At 44.9% G+C, this 21314-nt stretch overlaps 1 protein-coding gene across 7 annotated transcripts in view; it reads right to left on the reverse strand.

The window, feature by feature from the left end:
• Rbp6 (RNA-binding protein 6) overlaps positions 1–21314 on the reverse strand; it is an 824356-nt gene that overhangs the window by 236845 nt on the left and 566197 nt on the right. The window contains exon 1 of one of the 7 annotated variants that reach the window (XM_076368427.1): positions 17254–18488. The exons of the other annotated variants lie outside the window; for them this stretch is intronic. The gene's annotated coding sequence lies outside the window, so the exon portion shown is untranslated. Of the gene's footprint in view, positions 1–17253; positions 18489–21314 lie in introns of those variants that run through there. 7 annotated transcript variants of the gene reach the window in all.

Raw genomic sequence — 21314 nt, forward strand, 5'->3', positions numbered from 1 at the left:
GGTTTTCCAGAGAAGCCGAGATAGAAAAGTAGGGCAAAAGGGCGGGAAACGAGCAGGGCGAATCGGTTATCATCTGGAGGGTTACGAGCCCCGCTTTGGATATATACGCGAATCCCCCTCGTCGTCCCTTTTCCTCACCGCTGCGGCGCGGCGCATTTTCTCCCTGTCCTTCGAACGCGACTCCACCCTCGTTCAGCGCGTCCCTTCGACCTCGATTCGCCGCAACACAGAATTATCTTGTGCCGCGGGATTTCGATGCGCGAACATTACTCTTCTTACCTTCCTGTCCCGGGGCATAATTTTAGTTTCTGTCAGCACGTTCGCTGATAAGCCGATGTATACAAAAATCATAGAAAATCGGTACTGCAATTGATTTATGGGAAACAGAAATTGAAAAGTTTACGTTTATTCGCGAGACTGTAAAATTATGGATACCTATATGGAAAATATCTTTTTATACTTTGAGAATGTAGTAAATGAATGTTACGATAAATTGATTATATTTGATAAGTGTAATCGTTGAACAATAACGAATGCGGTAAAAATTAAAGGCGCTACATTTAAATCTTGTTGACCTTTAAATCTTAGATACGTTAAATGAAGGTATCGTGAAATATCATTTGTTATTCCAAGCAATCTAGTATATAAGAATCTTTATGACGCGTTTGCCCGCGGAGACATGCGACACATAAAGTTTACACAGCACGAAGTGTCAGTAACCTTATTTTCAAAAGGATCCATCTAGTTTCAGGTGAACACCTATGCACATGCATACGCGTTTGCGAGGAATAGATGAGATTATGAATTTTGGAGCAAGTCGTTTGAGAGTGAGTTGCGTGACGGAGTACACGAGACTTTGAACCGTAGTTTTCGATGTCACGCTTTCCTACCGCGAAAAGCTTATCAACGTCCTCAGGGAGCATTTTTGGGAATATGAAACGATTCTTCCACATAAACCATTCAACATTACATAAACCTCCCGACTGAACTTCCGTATATCGAATTATTCACTTTAACATTAGTATATTTAATATCACTTTATGACATATTTTCGGTTGAAGAGAGGTTTAACACATTTTATAATAAAAAGGGATGATTAAAATTGGAGTTATTCGAAATTATATTTTGAAAGAAAATTAAATCCACCTTTTAACATTCATTAATACCTTGACGTCATCATACCATCGATTTTATCATCCAGACCGAATAGAAGGAAACAGAATTGTCGATAAAAGTGTTCATTATTTAACGAAGAAGTGGGAGGAGCCAGGATAGGATCGATACATGAAATTAACACTTTGTTGCAGGAGTTGGATCATTTTTAACTCACACGTCGACTACCGATGACAATTAGATCATAAATTAAAAATCCTATTTTCAGCAATCCAGAAACTGCTGAAAAGTGGAATTCAGTCCCCTAATTTGAAGGACATGAAATTTAACTGCAAAATGGTCTTTATCAACTTGTTACAACAGAATAGTCATATTTAAACCGACTATTTTTTATAAACAATTTATTCATGTCTGTTTCATTTAAAGTATAATATCATTAACTTTGTCAATTCTTTAAATCTCTACATTAGACACGTTTTATAACGTCCTTAAAATATCAATCTATAAAAGTATGTACAAAAATAATTAACTACTTAAAACTTATCAAATACCAAACTACTCGAAGACAATTACAAGAAAAGATTGACATCCAATAAAATTATTTAGTAGTAACGCAAGTAACCATGTGATAATCTAACGTAAGAAATGTGATACATCAATAATTATTTCAAACACAGTTTATCTTTACTATGAAAGAATAACGAATATTACCTACATGAAACTCTAAAAGTTCTCGTGGCAGCGTGTTAAACATGCACGTTTAATTAAATCGCGTAACTGCGAATCGTCCGGCGTCCTACTGTAACCTGGGAGCATCAAATTCGCCCGGATCCATGTCTATCATTCCGGATGCAGCCCAGCGGGCCGGATCGGTCCGGGACGGCCACGCGGCGACACTAATTTCTCGCATGTCCGACGTTTCAGAATTTAAGTTACCGGCCATAAATACCAAAAAGAGGTTATGGCGAGGAAGGGAGGTTATCAGCAGGCGGACGGTAAGGCGCTCAACATTCGTCTGTGGCTCGGGGCATTGCTATCGCACTGTCCAGCCCTGACCCTACCTTACTCGACCGGGCTTTACATGGGCCACGTTATACCGCGATCCTACAAATTCACCCCTGTACGTGCTCTCACGTAGATTATACGCGGCGCATGCATGCTTTATATCGGAGCTATTCCCGTGCCAAAACTTTTTTCTCGCAATATTTTACCGACGCTCGAACTATTACGCGATTTAAAGATTACCGTATACTTGAATCGCATCATCTCGCTGCACGACCCATTGTTATTTTGGCACCCGGTTAGTGCGTGTAGCTTCACAAAATAATGAAGTTTAAGCCTTTTCACGATTGGCTCGATGATATAATTTACATAGATGTTTCCCTTCGAAATCTTGAACAATTCAGCGCGTACTTGAATTTTGCTGACTTCGAAGTATATCGTGTTTGGGTTAATATGATTATTAGATTGTAAATTTTATTCCAATTTGTGTATTTGAATGTATAGATACGATACAGTTATGAAGTAGAACGTTTAGATAATAACGTCGATCATAATGACCGTTTCGAGTTCAATATGATAGTAGCATCGACGGATGTATCGGTTATTTAAATTTGAAATTGTGCAAACATCAAGTAATTATATGTCGACAATGAAGCGCAAATGAACAGTCATAAACTTTCGATATTAAAATCTTAAGTTCCAATTTAATTTAAATATCAATGAAATATTTTCTTCCTGTGGTCGTTAAAGGTGTTATCAAACTTATTGGAAGCGAGTGCATCTTCTAATTCACTTTTCAGCAAGATAGTTCATAGAAACTAGGTTTCTTCGACGATAAATATTCCACATCAATGTTAATTTAACTCTCTAATCTTAATCGATACCTTTCATTCGCGTAGGCGAGCGTACAAAGCTTAGATCCTCCAAGAATGTTTTCAATTATAAGAAAAGTCTGAATGGCTCGTTACCTCGGAAATCGAATGATAGCGAATTTCCGGCCAGGCCGGGGAAGAATGATTTCTCTTTCACTTTTCGAAAGAGCATCAACGTTTTATCAGCGGCAGGATCCCTTTTCCATTGTTAACGCTGACAAAGACTGATTGCAACCGAACGATGGTACCTTGGAGATCCTTCGATCACGCGGAAACGAATTCTCAGATTCAGCGAAATGTTCTCTCTCCATTTCTGAATGACGCTGATGTGATAGATGTCGTTGGCTTATATTAAATGGTCAGGGATCTCCTTCACCTTGTTAGCCGTGCCGTTCTCGACCCGAAACAATAAAGATTTATCCGTTTCAATGGGAAACTCGTCTCTTTCATTCTACCATCCCTAAATTGTGATCATCATATATTCGTTAGTACGGTGAACATGAACAGCCCATAAGAAAAGGAACCTGTCTGAATGGAAGTGGTTTAAGGATAACTAAATCGGAGATAACATTCCCGCGTGATAGTTCTCACTTCGCGTAAATTATAATTGATTTTCATTGTGAACCGAATGTTACTTGTTTGTCCGATTGAACAATTAAACTCCTCGTCGAGCTTTTTATTGTCAGAACTGTTATTGAACGCCAATTTGGTTAAGAGGACGAATGGTGTCCATTGATTTTTGTTAAAAACTAGTTCGTATATATTTAAATTATATCTGCAAGTCAGTTTCAGGTCGAGAAGATTAGATTTTCTTTATGCACTTTAAGTCTGTCTTCTGTTTTATAGTTTTCAGGCAATGAAATTTCTAAATTAGTTTAGCACCGTAAAAATATATGTTAGAAACAGATATAGGTAGTACCTTAAATAATGTATATCGCTAATATCTTAAATAACTTAGCCGTGTGAACGATAAAACGAACGATCGGAATTGAGTTTCCGGAATACCAGTTCAAAGCGAGTCAAAGTGGAGCGAGATTTCCAAGAGAAATTTTATACATTTCCCGAACTACCTAACGTGTTTTTAAATACTCGAAATTTTCCGGGAAGTGGCCCTTGCGACAGGTTTAGGTAGCCGACGCGGGAAGAGCGACTGGTTAAAAATTCTGTGTCGCTATTTCGAACGGAAACTTTCAGTTTGATTTTATCGATTTACCTTCGCGGGAAAGTTTCTGATTCGGTTACAACTTCCGAGAGCCTTTAAGACAGCGACACAAAGTTGTAATTAGAAATGCAAAGGATATTTAAATTCTTCATTAATTGCATTCATTTCGTTCATCCGTGTCCTTCGTTTAAATACACTCCGAATCCCACAAAATGTTTTACAAGTAGAATAATAGAATTTCGCGTGGAACAAAGTTTGGAACAGTCTCGAACCGCAGGCGGGAAAAACTGTGCGAGTTTACGGCGTGGACGATGCGTGAATCGAATAATTATTTCAATCGATGTACGCGTGAGGAAATCGAACTAATTATGGCATTGATGAGCAAACGGGAGGTGTGAAATTATTTCCACGATTAAATTCGTCGCTGCGAAGGGTTCGCGGAGCGTGGAGTTGAATTTAATAATCGAAAGTTCGATACACCTTTCGCTATCGCACCGCATCCGAGCCATTACATTCGCCGAGCAGTTGCGATTCACCTCCTTCCCAGCTACTCCACCGACTTAAACTGTTGGACTTGCGACTTTAGGGGATTACCCGGAGAATTTATCGAACTCTCGCGCTCGAAGACTCTCACCGTGTATAAACTCAGTCTGATTATATCCAAAGTATCTCCACGCGTTCGTGTTACTATCTCGGAAAGAAATTTAATCTACGGTTTGCTGTTTGAGAACTTTCTTACTTAACAGTTCCAAAAATTCGATGTTTCTCAAACACATTTCCTATTAATATATAATTTACAAGTTCCATTGTCCACAAATCTTAAAAGCATAACTAATAAAATTTATAGTATATTGAAATATTTTCGCTCGAATATGACAAACAACCATCTGTCGACAGTTTTTCATAAGAATCCGTAACAATTTGTCAATATTTTTTCACTATTCGTATAGAACTGCTTAAAAACAGGGACGATACGAAAGAGAAAGAAAACAAGAGACGATTTTATTTAGGAATGACATTTTCCCGGGGAGGATTCCACGGTGATGCGCTGGCTTTCGGCTGGCGCACGATACATTTATTGATCCTGCGGTATCAAACGTTTACGAGTCGCTCTTTGAACGCGAAGATGAAAGCATCGACGCCCGACAAGTGCACGCGTGGCTTAAGCACGCTTCTCTATTTCTGCTCCACGCCTTTGATGCACATTATCAGGAGTCGCCTTTTATTCAGTCGCCCGAAATGTTCGGGCTTTCTTTTTTAAAAAACTACGGCGCGTTACGCGAAAGTCGCGCCTCGATTCCGTGCTTACATTTCCATTCTCTAGTCGTTGCGCGTGATAGTCCACCCTCGGTCGTCGAATGTAGATCGTCGACATTGACTTCCGTCATTTTTCTCCGGATTCCGCGAGGCATCTGCGCGCTTCGGAAAACATTCGCTACCGCAGCGGCGAAAAATGAGATGCTCAGTCTTCATTAAAACACTGAAAAATCGGCGGTTCGACGCACCAGAAGTTTTCAATCGTTTTAGGATTCGTTCTCCGCTTAAAAGAACGATTCCCTTGATTCATCTGGTTCTTCCGATTGTTTATTCCAGACGGCATTCGAATTACACAGGCCCCAATATAACGCGAATTTCTATAATGCGCCGAAAATATTGTCATTTACTATTTCATACAACGCGATTCCTACAACATCATCTGTATGAAATACAAAAATTTCACGCATTTAAAAATAGTGTGAAATTTAGTTGAGCATTACATTGTTTCCTTCACCGTTACTTATAACTTGTTTCTTCATTTTACTGTTCATAAAACACAGAAAACAATATTTGACGCGATAAAAATAATTTCAAATATATTATTTTATATTATTCGCATCACACGAAAACAATCTCGTACGATTTCTTATAACGCGTAACGCATTAACCGCGTTATAAGGGGCTCTACTGTATTTCAGTATTCGCAAATGCGTTCCAAGATAAGAGTAGTGAAGGGACGAACGGACAGATAAAGAGCACGCGGTCGATCGACGATACGACGGAATGAAATGGAACGTCGGCAAGCGCGAACGCGGCCGAACGATTTCTCGGGACAGATCGATCGGTGAATTACCGATCTATTCGACTGTCGAAAATTGTCCCCGATCACTGCACAGGCCTTTATTGCGACTTGCGTGTAGTCGTTCCTTTGATCGATTCCTCCGGCGAGCAATGATTGAATCGACTGTGAGCCTCGGCATTCGAGAAGGAGCGCGCGCACGCGCGAAAATCGTTGCGAAAGAAGAAAATAGAATCGAGATACGCCGGTGACCGAGTATCACGAGTATTAGGTAATAAAAGTGGATACTCGAGCTCCTGCCGAGCGGTTTTTATCGAGCTGCATGCCGGAGATTTCGGCGACGATCGTAAAACTCCACCCTAAAATCTTATCCCCCACCCCTCCGCGCCACCCCTTCGGGACACCGGGCCATTCCACGGAATATCCTCAAGTACAACGCATTCCTGAAGCTGCGAGGCAAAGGAAGGGACGCGGACGCTCGTAATTTTCTGTACGATAGGGTTCCCCTGAAATTAGAACAAACTGCGGGCCGCCCTTTGCAACCCTACTTACGTACGAAAACCAGCACGCGCCAGTAAACGTGACTTTGTCCTTGTGATACATGCAGGGTGTTACGTTTTTATGTTTTAAGCATCGCCGGGCGTTCCGCGGGTTTTCAAGCAAACTTTATCGAGATTTTCTGCAGTCAAATGGGAGATTAAAACGTCATATAACATAGGTTTGTTAATACTTCGGTAAAAAGTTGAACAAACATAAGCATGTGAAATGAAAGTTTTCCTGTTAGTTCCTTTAGTTTCGATTCAGTACAGAGATAAATTAAACATAACGCTCAACGAGAATTTTTAATTCCTTCACATTGTCGAATTACCTTCCACAAGAAATACGTCGTGCACGTTACATTATGAAACCGTAAATCGCGAAATTGATTTCTTCATCCTGTCGATACGAGAATAGAGAGTCAACGGTGATTAATCGGTTCACAATTAAACTGGCCGATTTAACGAAATTGTCCGTTCAAGTTCGGAGTAGAATGTCTGTGATTCTTGGCGCTCCCTTTTTCCGTGAGACGTACAGAGTTAGCCGAGGATGCTGTTTAAAGGACAGAAAAGAGGCGCAAAAGGTAGACCTTTAATCACGTGTCTCCGCTGCTGGGGCACGTAGAAATTCAATAACGACGTAAACTCGATCACGAGCGGCCAGGAGGCGGCACATTCAACGAACGCTTGCCACGTCATCGGAGGGAGGCTGAATTGTACGCAGGGACGCCATTGTGACACTATATTCAATCGCGTACAACAGAAATATCATTAAGACTAGTTTGTACCTTTGTTAATTAAAATGTAAATCGTTTCCTTGAACTGCATTGATTCGACGGCGTGTCGCTTCAATTAAGTAGCCATTGATTGTCTCTGATTAGTGGCTTCGATTTACATAATTGACCCATAGCGATCGTGGTTATTGTTAATTCGTAATTCCTATCGTCAATGGATTCCTGGTTATTCTTGGAACCGTTTCGCTGAAACACTTTGGTAACGGCAGCGGAATCGTGATTCTGCGTCACCATTCTATTTCCGGGGTTCTTATTAATTCATGCGTACATTGGAACGATTCTGTTCATCGCATTGACGGGGTACAATTCAAACACGAACGGTGAAATTATGCAAGAACTGCATCGTTTCCTCGTTGCGAATTTTGATCGAATCGATACGAGAAAGGTGCATTGATTTAAAATTTGATTTTATTGATAAAGTGATCTTCCCTTGTCGAAATAAAAAATTGTCATAATAACGATTGTTATGTAATGATTATTGAAAGTTAATTAAAGGTTATGAAATGATTTTTTAATTGTGTGCACAGACATGTACTAACTACAACATTAATTCGGATATTACATACTGTCCGACTGATTTCGCGGAATAACATACATCAATACAGGTTTCCGAATAGAGATAACCAATAACGCTCACTTCTCGTTCATCAAATTAATGTGTGCATACTATTGTTTACACGGTGTTGCACGTTGCAGTAATTACATAAATTACGAATCACTTCAAGCAGAACTAGATAAACAATTGATAAACGGGAAATTGAATTAAACGTATTTAAATTCAGAAACTGCTCCGTCTCTCGATAAAAATTCATGGAGCTTGTTTAAAATTTAATGGAAACATCGATCAAAGGATCGTTTCCAAAAATTGAGATCTCTATGTTTAATCATTATTGTATAAAATGTTGATTTTGATTTAAACACAAAAGTATAAACGAGGATACACTTAAAATGTTTCAAATAATTGTTGCTTTATGCGCTACAGTGATAAATGAATTTGCTAACAGCCGTGCAGGTAACTGCACCCGAAAACAGACTGTCTACCCAATACGTTAGCATAGCAGTAGCGACTCCTGTAATGTTGCGATGCTATCACGTATTAACGTGTCACATCAGAATAGCTCGCATCTACCTTAAATGATACACGTAGATGTTTAATGCAATATGCATTCCCGCACATTTTCCATTCATCGCGCGTTCAAACACAGCGAACTGCCAGCCAATGATAACGCGCCGCCCGGCGGTGTAATACAGGCATAAATCACTGTACAATGCGTTGTGTCACTGATCGTTACCTTAATCATATTTCGTTATTTAATAGAAACAACGATTGACAGTAAATGTTTCCGTTGCATGCAGATGCGTGCGCCTACCTATTATATAAATTCAACATACTGTGCCAGCGTGCACGCCAGGGACAATGGAAAACACCATATCTGAATGTATCGATTGTATCGTCACTTTGCCTTTTTTTTTTAATTCCACTGACAGTTGAACACTTTTCGTTTGAAAGCAATATATCAATTTCAACGGACAATCTACACTACACAATTTACACGTCAAGCATACCAACGCGTAATTAAAATATATCTCTTTTAAGGTCCCGAAATGGCCGAAAGAAAATACAAAAGTAAGGAATACTTTCACCATCCCCAAATATAATTTACTAATCGGCAATCTCGCAACTGTCACGAGATCAAGCGTCCAACGCAAGTTAATTCTTATATCATTTTCAAACTTCCCTTCACAAAGTTTGCTATGTTCTCGAGAAAATTTAATAAAGTCGCTTCGAACTTTAATTTCATTAATATTCTCGCGTTGATTTGTGCCTTGAAGATGAAGCATTTACGCAAAATTATCGCAATATTAAAATTTGAACACACTTTTTGGTTTCTAACGTAACAGTTAAACCGAAACGTTTCAAAGCCTGTGTTCGTCCCCCAACAGGCCAGCAATCAGTTCTTCCAAGTAACGCGTCTCGTCGAATACGAGTAGGATAATGCGCGGCCATGAACGCGCTCGCCGCGTAAGAGTTTCGGTTCATTAAACGTTCCACTATTTCTGAATACGTTAGTAGCTTCGTTAATGGGAACCTGTTGGAATTGCCGCGGAACGAGCCGCGTTACATCGCGTTCACGATACTTCTGCGAGGCAGAGCGCGGCGCGGCGCGGCACGGCACGGCACGGCACGAATGGCCACGAAGCACGCGTACTTAAACGCGATTTGACGGTCAAACCTCCGGTTACCTCTGTTTAGCGCAGATCTTGGGTGTACCGTGCGCATGGTAACGAGGGATTAATTAACGACCCGTGTACCGTACGCGAGTCCAATGCCCGTCGACATGTCTGCGTTCGCCGAGGCAGAAACCTCAATTCTCTGTCGGCCGCCCGCACCCTCGGCACCTGTTTCACCTTTCCAAAGGAATCGCGGCCCGAATACATCCTGCGCGTCGGGTAATCGTGTAATCTTCGATTAGAGAATCCACTTCGCAACCGCATATCGCGGTAATTATCCCATTAGGGATTAACGCGGACGTTCTATCGGGGGAAGAATCGATATTGAGCACGGACTCGCGCGGAATACCGGATTCAGCGATTGATTATTGGTTGTGGATTAGGTCAACATTTCGCGGGCGAATAATCGCTAGAAGTTATTAGAGAAAATATCGTAGCTGTGGAAGATCTGACTACTGAAAAGCGGGAACCAGTACGCATTTTACTGTACTTTGAAAATTTGGCGAAAATAAAAGTGTGTAATATAATTTCCACCGCCTATGAACGAAACATTTGTACTTGAGTAACTCTCAGACGCCGGTTAATTTGATATAGTAAAATCATAAAGTCTTATATATAATATTAAACTTTGTATAATACATTATTATATCAAATATTGACATAAAATACCTTTATTTCCCAATTTATGTATATCTCTCATTAGTCAGTTTCAAAGAATATGGTTTATATCTCATTGGACGTTAAATATTTCCAATAAAGAACTTCCGTGTGCAAAAGCTTAATATCCTTCTTTCAAACAGCAATTGCTTCAACCGATAAATCTTCAAAACTGAATTTATTAAATGATTAGGAAACAGTATTCTACTCTATTCTCTAAATATTCAGAAAACTAGATCCTGTTTTCAACTACGTCAAACAATTCCTGACGGCAAGCTATCCGTCGGATGGAAGGGAGACATCGTTAACAGCGTTGAAATGTTCCGCGGGAGGCGTGCACGGTTAATATTCCCGGACACCACGGAGCATTCGAGCCGGTAATCGGTGTCTTCGTTGACACAGTAAACTATGAAATTCAGTGATGTCGTTAATTAATAACGTCGTTGCTCTTGATCGCGTAACGCTCGACCGAGGCGCACGGGGCAGGAGGAGATGTGCTCACCCTCGCGTCTCGATGGAACTCCGTGCGCACGTGTTTTCACGCGGCGAGCCGCGTTGCACCGGGGTTGGGCGAGCGCACGCTCGATTAACCTGGGTCGACGCGCAGAAAAGGAAGAAAGTGAACCACGCAGGACAGCCGGAGCTTCGTCACGGTCGCATCGTACGCCTCGGAAAAATATACATATCGAGTATCGGGAAAAATATTTCCCGTTCCCCATTCTCCCCATCGAACTGATTTCTTCCTCGTCTCGTTTTTCACGTCCGTTCACCTTCGCCGCAATCGTACCCGGAAAACCGTTCCCACGTAATTGCCGCGCGCATCTCTCGCGGTATCATCGGCCGCCGTTTCGTTAATTAACAGCGAAACATGTTTTTCCTCGCCGCTCCCTCGCCCCACCTCAATCGCCATTCTCATATTTACCGAGGTTTACAATTGACACGAGATTGCCTTCCCACGATCATTCAAACGTTATGCCAATCTAAACTTTGTTTAGGATGCTTTAGGATAATAGGAGGGGGGCATATAAATAAAATTCGGTTATTAATTACTGAGGAATTGTAATTTTATATCCAAAGTTTGTAGGCGGTTAAAACAGAAAATTTTCAAAGAACATTGTCGGATAGTGGAATAACAACGTTCCCTGACTAGATAGTTACAAGGTAAATGCAGAACACGAAACAAACGAAATGCATCGGTTAATCAAGTGATACTCTGAAATGTATAGACGAAACACGTCAAGTTACCTATTGTATCAATCCCCAATGAGTCCACAATTACAGTCCGGCATCTCCTTCAAACGTTCGTAAAAGGAACACAATCCCCACAGAAACGTTCCTTGAAATTCGTTTATCAACTTCCGGGAACGAAAGGCGCAGCGCGTATTTTCTGGCGGAAAAAGGAAGAGAATTCGGAGCGCGGAATCAGGTCGCCGGAAACACGCGGAGCTTCAATCCGTGTCTCCATCTCGCTGCTTCGAGACATCCTCATCGGGCGTTCCGCGTGGATTCGCCAAACAGACGGCCGGCAGAATTACATTTCGCTCCTCCGGGCGGAAAACGGGGAAGAAAAGTGTCAATCTGCAGGGAACGGAAGCCGGGACAAATATCAAACGGCAGGACGCGACGGCGGAACGACGAGGAGAGAATTCCGTGACCGGCCCCCGTGTATTTGTACGAGGGAGGAGAGAAACGAGAATCGGCCACCCGTCTCACCGGGAGAGCGTGCATGCACGCTCAGCTGAACGTAAGGGATGAAAGTGGTCGGGCGCGAGTCACCTACTTTCGCATTTCGCTCGTTTGTCAACGGCTGCGGAGGGTGCGACGCGAGCGGCGCTCACCGACTCGCAGGGTAGAATGGCGAGTCCAACGCTGGGCCGCCGCTCGGGATTTAAAAGCGTTTCGATGTAAACAGCCCTGTCATTCGCGAATTCGGCCACCTAATTCCTTCGATCGGTGTCGTGTGTTCTTCCGTTCCTTCTTTTCCGAGCGAAATATCCCGCGGCATTTTCGGGACACGTCTCCCCGCAAGCCGATTGTCATTAAGAAGAAATAAACTTGTCGATAAAAGCTATTGTCCTGAATTATCGAAATGTTTCTATTGTAAAACACAATTTACAAAAATTGTATTAAAACAGAGTAAAGGAAGACGAAGAGTTTGGTTGACAGGTTCAATTTCCTGAAATATTTTTGAACGAAGTAAATGAATCAAATTAAAAATAAATACGATCAATCAAATTAGATAAATCATATTAGAAATGAAACAATCTTGCGTAATTTGAATTGCGAGGAAATGTGAGGGTATAAAAAAGTAATTTCTATTTTGTTGAAATAATATATCGATGTCGAACTTCCTACTATAATAGCATTCTTCAAGGAATCCAGAGAAAATGTAACGCGAATAATAACAGCGAATAATTACGCGTAAATCCGATTAACTTCTTCTCCGCCTCATCTACTTCCGACAGATCCTAAGCAGCTTGGAGCTCGCCACGCGACAAAATTTCGATCTCCAGATTTCTCTTAGTGTCCCTCAAAAGATTCCCTGGAGGGCTGGCCAACGGGGGAACGCGTCGCGTCTGTTTTAATTCGCCCTTCCCCAATAACAACCTTTCTTACCCCTGGCCGCGTTTCCGGCCCGCTAGAATAGCCGCGCGACCGCCACCAAATCCGCTTATCTCCCTTTTGCTCGCGTAAAACGGTAACGGAACGAGCAAACCGAGCTTCTTTCGTCGTCCGGGACTGAAAATCCGGGCGCACCGGTCCGTCTGTGCAACAGGAGAGGACGGCGTGTCGGTCACGCTAGAAACATCGTCTCTACGTTTCACGCTGCCCGGAAAAGGATCCGTGTTATCCGGTCTCGATTTTTTACCTGCTCCAGCGGGGTTCGTACTGTGCAGGAGTTTGCTAAATGTGCAATATAGGAAATTCTATACTGTGCATAGGAGATACTATCCTAAACTGCGGGTAGTTATGCAGACTAACATTTTTTAGAACGTAATTAAGAAAACAGAATTACGATAGCAAATGGTTTTTTCCAATAAATACTATCAAAAGCAGCGCGTTTTGGATATTTCATATATTCTTTTCAAATTGCGTACACTCTGTACAGTATTGCACTTTCAAATGTTCTAAAAATTTATAAAAATCTGCAGTATAGTGATTATACTAGTTAGAGAAATTAAATGAACGGTTTCTGTAAAGACGCTCCATATGTTGGGTAACTGTGAAATTATTTTTTTTGCATTGAACATTTTTTATTGTTACTTTTCGAAGAAAGTGGCTTCACTCCCGGTATTTTTAAGTCACGAATTTTTACGCAAATTTTACGATTGCAAGGATTAACGAATGCAGGAATTAAATAGATATTCGCTACCTTAGTAAATGTTTCTGCTGAGTAAAGAATAATGTTTAATCCATTCCCACCTTTCTTAAAACTTGGGCTTTATTCAGCAGCATATACCGTGAACGATTAAATATAATATTTTAATTATCTTCTAATAGTAACTATATTTTTTTTCTCTCACTCTAAAGTATGAACTTTTAAACTACCGAATTTAACAGCATGCGCATTGTATTTCGTGATTGCACTCGAAGTTTCTATGTACCATTAAACATTTTCGAGTATCCAAATTTCATATTCAACAGACTAAAACGAAATCTGATTTTCGCTGTGTCTAAAGGTACACCAGAAATCGAATTTGAAGGCTTTGGATAAATCAGCGAGAAACAAGACGGGGATATGTTCCCTATCACAAAGGAGAATCGCGCCGAGAAAAATCCGACGGTGCTCGCGAGCAAGCAAGTTCGTAGTATCGCAGTTTAGAAGCGTCGTTCGTCGAGTAATAATACATTTCGCTGGCGCAACGTTTAATCAAGGGCCCACTCCTGCTACCCGGCTACCCGTTTGCCTTTGAGGAAACTTTTTCACGCGCGCTAGGATGAAAAATATTTATTGCGTTCATACGTTCAGACCCCCCGTGCCGGCTTGCCGGCCCTTTATCGTGATACGCGATATTTCGGCCGGGGAATGAGCAGCAACTTAGTTTCATAGGGGAGGACAAGTATTTCCTGATAAATGGATGGTCTGCGCTCTAGACGCTGAGTACTTTCCATAGAACCATTCCAGAAGTCATGTTATATTAATCATTACAGGAAGGTAGTAAATACTCTTAGATAATCATTAGACCGAATATTAGAGATAGTTGAGGGTAAAGAATTTATTGAAAAAGTTATTGTGAGTTTTGTTTGCAATAGCCACTGGTTCTTGACGAATAAGTATCGATTCGGTCAACGTGTCTGTATTTTGAAAAGGATTTTAATCTTCAATGTCTTCAAATAGTCTTCTTCTGAATAAAGCTAGACTTTGAATTAAATTAAATAGAACTTGGGAATTTTAGAAATAAAGATTTAAATGATGAGACGCATGCAGAAACGTAAACACGATAGTAGTGAACGCCATTTGACAGAAGACTGTAAACGCAGGGTTTCAGTGATCGTTATTAATTTACCCAGTGCAACGAAGAATTTCAGACAATTAAAGAGATTAGCAACTAATTTGTTTTCACTGGGGCAACGGGAAGGCAAGATATAGTCGCTTTGAAACAACTTGACACACTCAGCCATCATTCCGTCCAACCTGTCAGACGACGTCCCCCTCTTTTCCACGAGGATGCTATAATAAAACGTTCGTATCCAGGCACCTCTCTCTTCAATTTCATCACAGACACATCGTCGGCAGAAGATTTAGACGCAGATGCGACGTGTTTCTATTTCCCACTTCTTTCGACGATAAAAATGGGAGGAAAAGAAACAAGAGCGTCAGGGGCTGAGCGTTATCACCCTCAAGCCTCAAGAAAAGATTTTCACGCGGCCACCCGTAAATTCTCAACCTTCCCGAGCTCGCGCGCGACCGCCCGGACGTCCCTGTTTTTGCGTTCGCATGATGTACGAGCGAATTTACCTCTTCCCGCGGTGATATATACCTAAAAATACGTCTCGGCGTCCCTTTTCAAGAACGGAGTTTGTTGCGCTGCAGCCAGGAGCACCAAAAATCGAAACTTCTTTCATCTCGTTAAGCAGCAGGCAAAAAGCCACATCTTTATCTTTTCACAACCACCGTACCTGATGCAAGATATCTCTTATGATATCTTCGACGGAATCATCGAAGCAAATGTTCTCTACAAACTGTATGATAAAGCAGAATGAGAGATAGAAGCGGAAAAAATCGGTCGCGACCCAAATCCCGCGAAAATCCGCGCGACGACGGCGCATCCGGTCGGCGATCGTTTTAATACGTGCATTACAGGGTACGTCGAGCATGGCCGCGGAGACGTTACTTTTTCCCGGCGGCAAAAGGGTGCCGGCACGCGGGGGATGGGGCGCGGGAAGAATGAGGGAGTAGCAGGCGGAGAATTAATTAAAAATCTCATCGAGTGGATTATGTACTTTAATCGAGAAACGATTTTCATCGGGAATAAATTGGAATCGACTGGAGGAGAAACGGGTTCTTGATACTGCGTCCAACAGAGAGGCGGATTGAAACGTCCGTCGAGATCAGAGGGACGAATCAAGAAAGGGGATCGACAAAGAAAGTAGGTTAACGTATTTAAAATCGCGATACAAAACCGTCGTCGTCGGTATAGATCATCCGGCGAGGACTGAGCTCGTGGTGGCGTCGTCGACTCCCGTCGGGGACGGCACTCGCGGCGAAAGAGACTGTTCAAGTAACCCCGCGTGCGGGTCTTGAAAAACTACACCGGGATCTACTCGAGCGACTCGATGAAAAGGGGGGAAAATAATAATTATCGAGCGACGGCGGCAGCGGCGGCGGTGGCAGCGGCGACGGCGGCCACGAGGCGGGAACTTCGAAAGTAACGATCTCGTTATCGTTTCGCTTGGAGAGCCGAAGGACTTAAGATAATAAGTTTGCTTGGGAGGGCGGAGAACGTAATAAGGAACTAGAGTGCGCTCTCTCCCCCGCGGTGAAAAGGAAATAGTACTCTCGACCCGCCGCCGTCCTCCGCTGGACCACTCAACTTATTAATTCCATTAATAATTCCTTCATCCGATTCGACGCACCAACACGACCGGGTTTCTCCCGTCTCGCCGACGAGACGAGCACCAGCGCTCGGTCTCGATATGCGCCTCGTCTCGCCTCGCCTTGCCTCTCGCCCAGAGACTTTGTCTCGCGGACGCGTTGGCGGGGAAAAGCGTTGGAAAACCGACGGCAGAATGGAACCACGTCGCAGACTGAGAAAAGGGGCGGCCGGAAGAGAGCTCGCGACAACCTATGAAAAATTTGTACGATCAGGAACGATGGTCTCCGTGAGTTGGATTCTCGAACTTCTGGAGGGAAGTTTTTGGACGAAGCAGATGCCTCGCTGCGAACGTCATCTACGCGAAACTTTTCGGTCACTGCACATTGTCCGGAGAAATAAACGGTGCAAGAGATAAGGAGGAGAGGGCGGTAGATGGGGCCGAAGGGATAGAGAGAGACGAAAGACCCGCCGAGCCGGAGTCACTCCGTCTCTGTCCGACGGATGACGTCCAGGAACAAGCTCCACCCACACACACGCCTGTAGCTAGTGCGCGGCGTACACCCACACGAGTATATACATGTATACACGTACCGTGTACATATATACGGGCATGTATACGAGAATCGCGGGCGTGTGCACATCAATGTGCACAGCTACGCACATATCACCGATCCACAGAATTTCCGTCGAAGACGAATGGTTTAACGCGGCAGTGTCCTTTCTCCGAGACAAATGACAGAAATTGCGGCCGCGGTTCTAGCAAAGATAAAATGATTTCTTAACCACCGTACCTTCTCGGGCGTGATGACCGGCGTGATGTACGTGGTGACCGCCGTCGTGTACACTTTTCGATGACTGTCGGGGTACTGCAAGGTCACTCAGTACTGTCGCGAGTACCGAGCGCCGTGCGTCAAACGTAACGGGCTTCCTCCGTCGAACGGTGAACGAGACCACGAACCGAGGGAGACCGCCGACGGTGTCTCTCCGTGTCGCACGCTCACGCTACCCCGGAGCACACGCGTAAAATATATATATATATATGTATATATATATATATATATATATCTCCTCCAGATGGTGTCGTTCCCCGCGGGACTTGAACGCGAGCTCTTGCGGTCACTTCCTGCCGGATTCTGTTGTGCTGGCCGAGGGTGCCTCGTCGAACGGCGGCAATCGGACGGATCGTCGGATCGACGGAAGGGGTCGTTCGCTCGCCGAAAATCCCCGGGATATCCTGTTCTCCTCGACTGGGCTGGTGCGCGTCGATGAACGGCTTACATTCGCGCGCGTTACACACTGGTCACGTAAATCGTGGTCGGCAGGTCGTGCACACTAGAAAACCGGTGAGGTATATGCGATCCTTCGTATCCGCGAGCACCGATGGCACGAAAAAAGAGCGAATTGGGAGTCTAGCCGAGTGACACACTGCTGCTGCTATCAGCCGCCCGCCAGCCGAGGGGTGTATTCGGTATCGCCGTTGCTCTCCGGCCGAATAGATGATTCTCTCTCGCCGACGATGATGCTCGCCGCGCGTGTAATCCCGTTCTCCAACGGGGTGTGTTTGCGTTGTTATCCTCCGCGCGACACGGTGATCAAGAGCAGGAGGTGAGGGGGGGATTCACGTCTGAACCGTGGACGCGATCGGAGCGGTCGAGACAACCGTGGTTCTTCGTCTTCTTTCTCTTCTTCGCCGCGTACACGCCGATTATTTATCCTTCGTCCCGTGCTACTCGCGTCCCGTCCTCGTCTCGCTGATGGTGGCGAAAAAACGTGTGCGAGGAATCGAGCGAATCACCGTGGATGGTCGGACGAGCGACGGTGCACCACCGGTGGCGGTGGCGGACAGAGAAGCGAGACAGACAAACAGACAGACAGACAGACAGACAGACAGATTATCCGTGATGCACAGAGAGAGGGCAGGTGGTCGTCGTTGTCGCGCTCCTTGTCGTCGTCGTCGTGGTGCGTCCGGGTTTCAATGCTGTACGCTATGATGCCGAGAACGGAATGGGGCGATCGTGGAGGCCCGGGCAGTGGAGCCGTAGCGAGGGGAGGTAGCGGAGCCGCGCGGATCAACGTGGTGGGGTGCACGTTTGAAGAAGAGCGAGAGACGTAGAGAGCGCAGGTAGGGGCAGTCCCCTCGTCCCTCCGGCCCAACATTTACGCCACTGTCGGACGACCGCCGCTGCTACCCCTCCGTGACGCGCAGGCGCCCCCGCGGCGCTGGCGTCGCTCGAGGGGGACGGAGCACCACTCCGTTTCCAGCCAGAGAAAGCTCGGCGTGAGCGCGACCGAGACAGCGATACATCAGTTGGAAAGAGACGGAGTCTAGAGGGGTAGGAGAAAGAGGGAAAGGGCGAGAGAGATAGAAAGAGTGAGAGAGATGGGAGATGTAGCGGGCTCCTCTCCCTCTCACCTGACGTTTCCTTCCTTCCTTCGCGCGGCGAGGCACGCCAGCATCGACCGACGGTTACGCGACGCACGCCACGCCGCGCGCCACTCTACCCGTGCTCCTCCTCGCCACGCCGATCCAACGGGAATACTTAATGCCAGCGGAGAAACCTGACTGCCTGACTGCTCCTCCTCGCCACGCCACGCTCGCTTGACGGCGGGATAGAAACGAACCCGATGGTAGGGAGAACGGTCGAGTGGCGAAACGGTCGGGTGGGAGAGCGCGGAACAGCGGGGAAAGGGGCACTGTGGGGGCGCGAGCGGCCGGAGGGGAGCTGGAGGGTGGAGGGAGAAGCCGGATTGTGCTCGCGAGTCGTGATGTTGCTGTGCTGTGCTGGTGCTGGTGCTGGTGCTGGTGCTGGTGCTGGTGCTGGTGCTGGTACTGGTGCTAGTGCTGGTGCTGGTGCTGGTGCTGGTGCTGGTGCTCCGGTGCTGGTTCTGTACCCCGATGCCGAAACAGTGCATGACTACTTGTTACGCGTTTGCGAGCTAAATTCCTGGCACGACGCGATATTGAATGAAGTGTTTCTTCGCGTGAATCTGGTACCGCTGTTGGCTCTACATATTCACGTACATGTGTGTACGATATCGTGGGAGTCTCGCTCACGTCGTTCCCTTCTTCTCGCTTCAGTCAACCCCAGCAACACCGTAACTTCCTTCTCGCGATCGCGTGTGTACGAACCGTTGCCGTCGTGTGTTCTCGCGGACGCGAGGCCAGGTGAAATCTCGAGAAATCCAATCCCGCGAAAGCCTGGCGAAATCGTTCCTTTGATTCCCGTTCCGTCCCTTTCTAGGCGGTGTGCGGCGCGTACCATCGAGACGACGAGATCTGGGCCACCGTGGCGGCGAGCGTGGTCCGATTATCTCTCGATCTGATGTTTCACTGACAGCCCAGTGGAGGAACCACACGGTTGAACCACGAGCCGAAAGTAGTACAGGCTCGCGCTTAAGGAGTCCCTCGGTCCGACCAATATTGACCACCACTACTTCCGACAAATCCTAAAGCCGGCCACTTCGGAGAGAGCCTTCTCTCTGGCCAAAGGCCAGCATCTTCGCTTTCGCTCGTTCGTTTGTTTTCTTTTTTCTTTTCTTTCTCCTTCTACTCCTCCCTCCCCCTATTTCTCTCTCCCCCTCCCTTTCCCCCTCCCTCTTCCTTTCTCTGTACCTTTCTCTATCTCACTCTTTTTGTTTCTGTTGTTCGCCCCCTCGCTTTTCTTTTACGTCCGGCGACTCGGTGTAAACGTATCCTACACTTAACACGGAAGGAAGGGGCTAACCTAACCCAGAAAGATTTCATTGAGCCGCAACGTGACTTGGCTCGACGCCAATACTACGAACGCTACGCACACCCGCGCGACGATTCTCCGTTCGTTTTCAAGGCACGCGGCGGAGATTCGTGGAAAAAGCAGGCACCGTGGAAATCAGAATCGCATAATTCGCGCCGTTCCTCACTGTCCTATCTTTCCCCTAGCGTGGCGTGCGGGAAACAATTCGCGCGTAAACACTGCTCGGAAAAGGGATCGAGCGTAATATATTCCCGAATCTTATTCGAGCTTTATTCGAGTAACATCTGGCAATTTCGAACGGATCGAAAAATCAATGATAAAATGCCAGGGTATTCGACTCGAAACTAGTCAGTTTGAGCAATTTGCATCGAGACAGGTAAACAAGGAAACAACGCCATATAGGACGAATGTTTATGTGGTCTCCCTTTCTTATTTATGTCTGCCGAATCTATTTCTGAACCTATGCTCGCGTATCATGATATATCCTTCATATATAAACTTGCAAGCAACCTTCATTCTTAAAAGAACATGCTTACAATAAATATTGTCACAACAAGTTATCTGTTAAATAGTACTGAATGTTAACAATTCATTTGAATTCTCAATGATTCTTCGAAATCTAATGCACAACTCAGACAGCGGTTTATTTTCGCGATTCATGTAAATTATCGCCAGGATTCTTCCAGCGACGATAACACAAGGCAGGAACCCGCGCAGGGCGGAGAAATTCGGTGGGAAACAGGCTCGGCCAATAACTTCCACCGGATTTGGCTGTCGCATTTGTTCCCGGTAACGTCGCGCACAATTGGTCGCGAAATATTGCAGAATAGGGCCATGGCCCGACCTTATTACGGACTATGTCGCTTGTTCTATAACGTTAGAACGCTGGCGGTGTTAGCGACAACGGCAACACCAACTTGCTGTTCCGGGATGATAATAGTTACGCGAGGGATCGACCGAGGAGCGAGGCAGAAAGCGCTGGTGTATTCAGCATTTGGCTTACATCCAACGCAAGATGCTGAATGAACTTGGCGGGAAAACCGCAGCAACGCGTGCTTTCTCCTGCCGCGCGGATCGCGCATCCACAACTGACAGGACCCAACGTTCAGTATCACCTG

Source organism: Nomia melanderi, chromosome 6 (assembly GCF_051020985.1).
Source record: "Nomia melanderi isolate GNS246 chromosome 6, iyNomMela1, whole genome shotgun sequence".
Taxonomy (NCBI): Eukaryota; Metazoa; Arthropoda; class Insecta; order Hymenoptera; family Halictidae; genus Nomia; species Nomia melanderi.